The sequence below is a fragment of the Lepidochelys kempii genome, chromosome 1 (assembly GCF_965140285.1).
Source record: "Lepidochelys kempii isolate rLepKem1 chromosome 1, rLepKem1.hap1, whole genome shotgun sequence".
Taxonomy (NCBI): domain Eukaryota; kingdom Metazoa; phylum Chordata; order Testudines; family Cheloniidae; genus Lepidochelys; species Lepidochelys kempii.
The window spans coordinates 535,549-541,747 of record NC_136380.1 but is presented as its reverse complement, the minus strand read 5'-3'; positions in this window follow the sequence as shown (position 1 = coordinate 541,747).

Here is a 6,199-nt window from a genome sequence, read left to right as displayed (position 1 = left end):
ACGCGCTATCTCAGAGTAGCTGGGTTCAGTAAGCAAGAGTTGAGGCCAGAGTCAGGCTGGGATCGGAGACCAGAAGCCAAGGTGAAGTCTGAAGTCAGGCTCTGCAGACCTGGGTTGTAGGCCACAAATCTTTACATCTTTACCCCTGCCTCTTCTTCAGGGGCAGCCTTCCTATGGATGGGCACTGGGCTTGGCTTATCCAGGTGGTCCAGATGAAACCTTTTTACCGTCTCAGGGTATGGACATGGGCAATGAATTCCCAGGAGTGTTCTTTAGTTCTCCCAATTGGTTAGGGAGTACAGTCTCCTTCACTGCAATATAGAGTCAAGGACAGAGTGGACCATATATTCCTCATGCCCTTGGAGCTGGACTGGCAGGGGTGGCTGTTGGGATCAATCAGGAAAAGGGTCCTATGTGTTAGGTTTCAGGAGGGATACGTGGAAATTATTAGGAATCATTAAAAAGGGGATAGAGAATAAGACAGAGAATCTATTATTGCCCTTATATAAATCCATGGTACGCCCACATCTTGAGTACAGTGTACAGATGCGGTCTCCTTGTCTCAAAAAAGATATACTGGCATTAGAAAAGGTTCAGAGAAGGGCTACTAAAATGATTTGGGGTTTGGAATGAGGCGAGATTAAAGAGGCTAGGACTTTTCAGCTTGGAAAAGAGGAGACTGGGGGATATGAGAGAGGTATGTAAATTCATGAGTGCTGTGGAGAAAGTGAATAAGGAAAAAATTATTTACTTGTTCCCATAATATAAGAATTAAGGGCCACCAAATGAAATTAATGGGCAGCAGGTTTAAAATAAATAAAAGGAAGTTCTTCACACAGCGCAAAGTCAACCTGTGGAACTCCTTGCCTGGGGAGGTTGTGAAGGCTAGGACTTCACATTGCCATGTGAGGCAATATCAGGATGTAGCAGGTCCCAACAGGTCCACAAAGAAAACTTCAAGAAAAGAATTGCAAGTGGAGGGAGTAGCTCATCCATTTGTAGCAGGATGGTATGAACCAGAGGGGGGAGGGATATAAGCTCAGTGGTTTGAGCATTGGCCTGCTAAACCCAGGGTTGTGAGTTCAATCCTTGAGGGGGCCATTTAGGGACGCGCTATCTCAGAGTGGGGGTTGGGCCCTGCTTTGAGCAGGGGGTTGAACTAGATGACCTCCTGAGGTCCCTTCCAACCCTGATATTCTATGTGATTCTATGTGACTATAACAGGGTTTAAAAGAGAACTAGATAAATTCATGGAGGTTAAATCCATTAATGGCTATAGCCAGGATGGGTAAGGAATGGTGTCCCTAGCCTCTGTTTGTCAGAGGGTGGAGATGGATGGCAGGAGAGAGATCACTTGATCATTACCTGTTAGGGTCACTTCCTCCGGGGGCACCTGGCATTGGCCTCTGTCAGCAGACAGGATACTGGGCTGGATGGATCTTTGGTCTGACCCAGTATGGCCGTTCTTATGGTCTTATGAAAACAGATCGAGGGAGCTGCAATTTGAAGGTGACAGGGTGGATTTGCTAACCTATCCAGAAAGGTCTGAGAAACTGGTGGTCTAGCTTGTGAGATGGCGTGTTTATATGGAGGTGCGTTGCTGCGAGTCAGACTTTTCGACCCACTGTGAAAACTGGGTCTTCCTGGTGTGAATGGTCTGAGTACCACTTATTTTCCTTTTTTGTGTCTTCAAGGTGGTCCTTAAGCTCCTCCTGGATATGATGAATTTATTTGATCCAGTTGGCAGTGGCTGGGTTTGGAGAGGCTGCTGGCAAGGCCAAGTGGAAACAAGGGTGAAACCTGTAATTTTCAAAGAAGGTGCTCTGCCCCGTGCAGGCCTGGTCAGTGTTGGATGAGAACTTGGCATGAGGAAGGAGGGAGAACCAGTTATCTTGATGGTAGTTGACAAAGCACCTTAGGTATTGCTCTAATACTTGGTTCACCTTCTCTGTCTGCCTATCTGTGTGTCGGGTGTATGTGAAGAAGGTAAAAGCATGAATGTCCATTAGCTGGAGTGCTTTCAACTCCAAAAGCGAGAGACAAACTGCAGGCCTCTCTCTGAGGTGATATGATCCAAAAGTCCATTAAGGCAGACCACATAAACCACTAGTAGTCAAGCTGTGTTTTCAGCAGAGAGCAGGCTGTTACAGGGGATGAAGTGCACCGTTTTGGTCAGTTGGTCTACCCACATTAAGGCTACTGTGTGGCCATGAGAGTCAGGGAGTTCCACTATGGAGTCCATGCTGATTGAGGCCCATGGTATAGGTGGGGGTCTCCAGGGGTACTAGGGTGCCGAGGGGCTTAACATGAGGCATCTTGGTGCGCGCACACAGGTCACAAGAGTCAAACCTAGTCCTGGACTTTAGCTTGCTTATGGGGCCACCAGAAGAAAACAGGAAGCCATGTGGAAAGTCTTAAGGAGGCCAAAGTGGCCTCCCCATGGAGTGTTGTGGCAGAGATGGAGCACTTCTAGCCATGGGAATGTATGTGTGCCTATTGAGGTAGGTGATCCCGTCCTGTGTGGAGCACTGCATTTTGGTTCTGGCTCTTGTTTGCGCAGGCTGTTCTGTCACCTCCTGGGCTAATGGATCACCCCACAAAGTGGAATCAGATTAGATCAAGCAGGTCTTGGTGGATTTTGGCACGAAGGAAGTTCCGAGGTTTTGGGAGACGGAGTGGTTCTTGGTTAGCTCTTCGCCCTGTCATTGTCTTTCCTATTCCTGGGTGATAGATGATGATGAAATCAAACTGAGAAGAATAATGCCCACCTGAGATGTCTTTGGTTCAAAGTTCAAACCTTAGACAGATATTCAGAAAAGACTTGGACTGGGTTTCTGTGTCCCTTGAGGAGATGGTGCTATTCTTCAAAGGCTGATTTAATTGTGAGTAGCTCCTGATTTAATATCTCATAATTCTGTTTGGCAGAATTGAGTGTTCAGGAGTAGTAGGCACAGGGGTGCAACACTTGATGTGGACCATGCCTCTGAGAGAGTATGGCCCAATGGCTACACTGGAGGCATCAGCTTCCACTGTGAATGCTTGGGCTGGGTGTGCTAGACAGGAGTGGTGGTGAAAGCAGCTTTGAGCTGTTCGAAAGCATGATGAGCTTCCGGTGTCCAAACAAATTTGACAGCCTTGTGCAGGAGGAGGCTGTTTGCCCTGAGAAGTCTGGAATGAACTGTCAGTAAAAATTTATGAAGCTCAGGATGGGGGGACCTGGGCACTGCCCAATTGCAGATGGCCTCCACCTTCTGGGGGTCCATCTTGATGCTGTTTGAGGAAAGGATGTAACCCAAGAACTCTGTAGGGGACTGGTCAAAGGTACATTTTTCCAGTTGCATGAACAGGCCACGCTTCTGTATCCTTTTCAGGATGAAACCAATGTCATAACAATGCTGCTTGGGATTATCTGAAAACGCAAGTATATCATTGGAGGTAGATGACACATGCTGATCCAGGGTGTCTCTAAATACATCATTCACAAAGTGTTGAAAGATCGTGGGAATGCTGGTCAGCCTGAATGGCATTACTAGATATTGAAAGTCCCCATAATGAGTTCAAAAGGCAGTCTTCCATTTGTCTCCTGCCCTGATGAACATAAGAATGGCCAGGCTGGGTCAGACCAAAGGTCCATCCAGCCCAGTATCCTGTCTGCTGACAGTGGCCAATGCCAGATGCCCCAGAGGGAGTGAACCTAACAGGTAATGATCAAGTGATCTCTCTCCTGCCATCCATCTCCACCCTCTGACAAACAGAGGCTAGGGACACCATTCCTTAGGGACACCAGTCCTTACCCATCCTGGCTAATAGCCATTAATGGATTTAACCTCCATGAATTTATCCAGTCCTCTTTTAAACCCTGTTATAGTCTTAGCCTTCACAACCTCCCCAGGCAAGGAGTTTCTCAGGTTGACTGTGCGCACTAGATTGTAGGCGCCCTGGAGATCCAGTTTGGTGACAACTCTGGCAGCCTGCACACAATCTGGAATTGGAAAAGGTTCAGAAAAGGGCAATAAAAATGATTAGGGGTATAGAATGCCTTCCATATTAGGAGAGATTAATAAGACTGGGACTTTTCAGCTTGGAAAAGAGGCAACTAAGGGGGGATATGATAGAGGTATATAAAGTCATGAGTGGTATAGAGAAAGTAAATAAGGAAGTGTTCTTGTATTATGAAGAGTAAATAACAAGAGGCCACCAAATGAAATTAATAGGTAGCAGATTTAAAACAAACACAAGAAAGTATTTTTTCACTGTCAACCTGTGGAACTTCTTGCCAGAGGCTGTTGTGAAGCTTGATACTATAACTGGGTTCAAAAAGGGAGCTAGATAGATTCATGGAAGATAAGTGCATCAATGGCTATTAGCCAGGATGGGCAGGAATGGTCTGTTTGCCAGAGCTGGGATTGGGTGACAGGGCGTGGATCACGTGATGATAACCTATCTGTTGATTCCCTCTGGGGCACCTGGCATTGGCCACTGTCAGCAGACAGGATACTGGGCTGGATGGACCTTTGGTCTGACCCCTTATGGCCGTTCTTATGTTCCCATCCAAACATTTGGGTAGTGGTACTGTGGGGCCCTGTTCAAAAGGCAGTAGGGCCCAACCCAATCCTGGAGCATGGAATTTTCTTTCTGAGACCATGCTAGCTGCTCGCGACATGTCTGATTTTCTGCTAGGAGCTGCATCAATTGGGACTGCAGCAGATGGTTCTTGGTTTGGAGTCGTGCAACCTGCTCCTGGAGATCCGGTACTCCATGGAGTCCAGTGGGCAATAGTAGACCCGCCCCTTCCATAACCCTGCTCAGGGGCTGCTGCAGAGGGGATCGGAAGGGGTCTGGACAAACTGTAAGACTAGGACATAGATCTCCACGTGGGCACCAATGATACTGCCAAGAATGACCTTGAGCGGATCACTGCGGACTATGTGGCTCTAGGAAGAAGAATAAAGGAGTTGGAGGCGCAAGTGGTGGTCTCGTCCATCCTCCCCCGTGGAAGGAAAAGGCCTAGGTAGGGAGCGTCGAATCGTGGAAGTCAACGAATGGCTACGCAGATGGTGTCGGAGAGAAGGCTTTGGTTTCTTTGACCATGGGATGGTGTTCCATGAAGGAGGAGTGCTGGGTAGAGACGGGCTCCATCTTACGAAGAGAGGGAAGAGCATCTTTGCCAGCAGGCTGGCTAACCTAGTGAGGAGGGCTTTAAACTAGGTTCACCGGGGGAAGGAGACCAAAGCCCTGAGGTAAGTGGGAAAGCGGGATACCGGGAGGAAGCACAGGCAGGAATGTCTGTGAGGGGAGGGCTCCTGCCTCATACTGAGAATGAGGGGCGATCAACAGGTTATCTCAAGTGCTTATATACAAATGCACAAAGCCTTGGAAACAAGCAGGGAGAACTGGAGGTCCTGGTGATGTCAAGGAACTATGACGTGATCGGAATAACAGAGACTTGGTGGGATAACTCATATGACTGGAGTACTGTCATGGATTGTTATAAACTGTTCAGGAAGGACAGGCAGGGCAGAAAAGGTGGGGGGAGTAGCACTGTATGTAAGGGAGCAGTATGACTGCTCAGAGCTCCGGTACGAAACTGCAGAAAAACCTGAGTGTCTCTGGATTAAGTTTAGAAGTGTGTGCAACAAGAGTGATGTAGTGGTGGGAGTCTGCTATAGACCACCGGACCAGGGGGATGAGGTGGATGAGGCTTTCTTCCGGCAGCTCACGGAAGCTACTAGATCGCATGCCCTGATTCTCATGGGTGACTTTTAATTTTCCTGATATCTGCTGGGAGAGCAATACAGCAGTGCATAGACAATCCAGGAAGTTTTTGGAAAGCGTAGGGGGACAATTTCCTGGCGCAAGTGCTAGAGGAGCCAACTAGGGGGGGTGCTTTTCTTGACCTGCTGCTCATAAACCGGGTAGAATTAGTGGGGGAAGCAAAAGTGGACGGGAATCTGGGAGGCAGTGACCATGAGTTGGTTGAGTTCAGGATCCTGACGCAGGGAACAAAGGTAAGCAGCAGGATACGGACCCTGGACTTCAGGAAAGCAGACTTCGACTCCCTCAGGGAACGGATGGCCAGGATCCCCTGGGGGACTAACTTGAAGGGGAAAGGAGTCCAGGAGAGCTGGCTGTATTTCAAAGGAATCCCTGTTGAGGTTACAGGGGACAAACCATCCCGATGAGTCGAAAGAATAGTAAA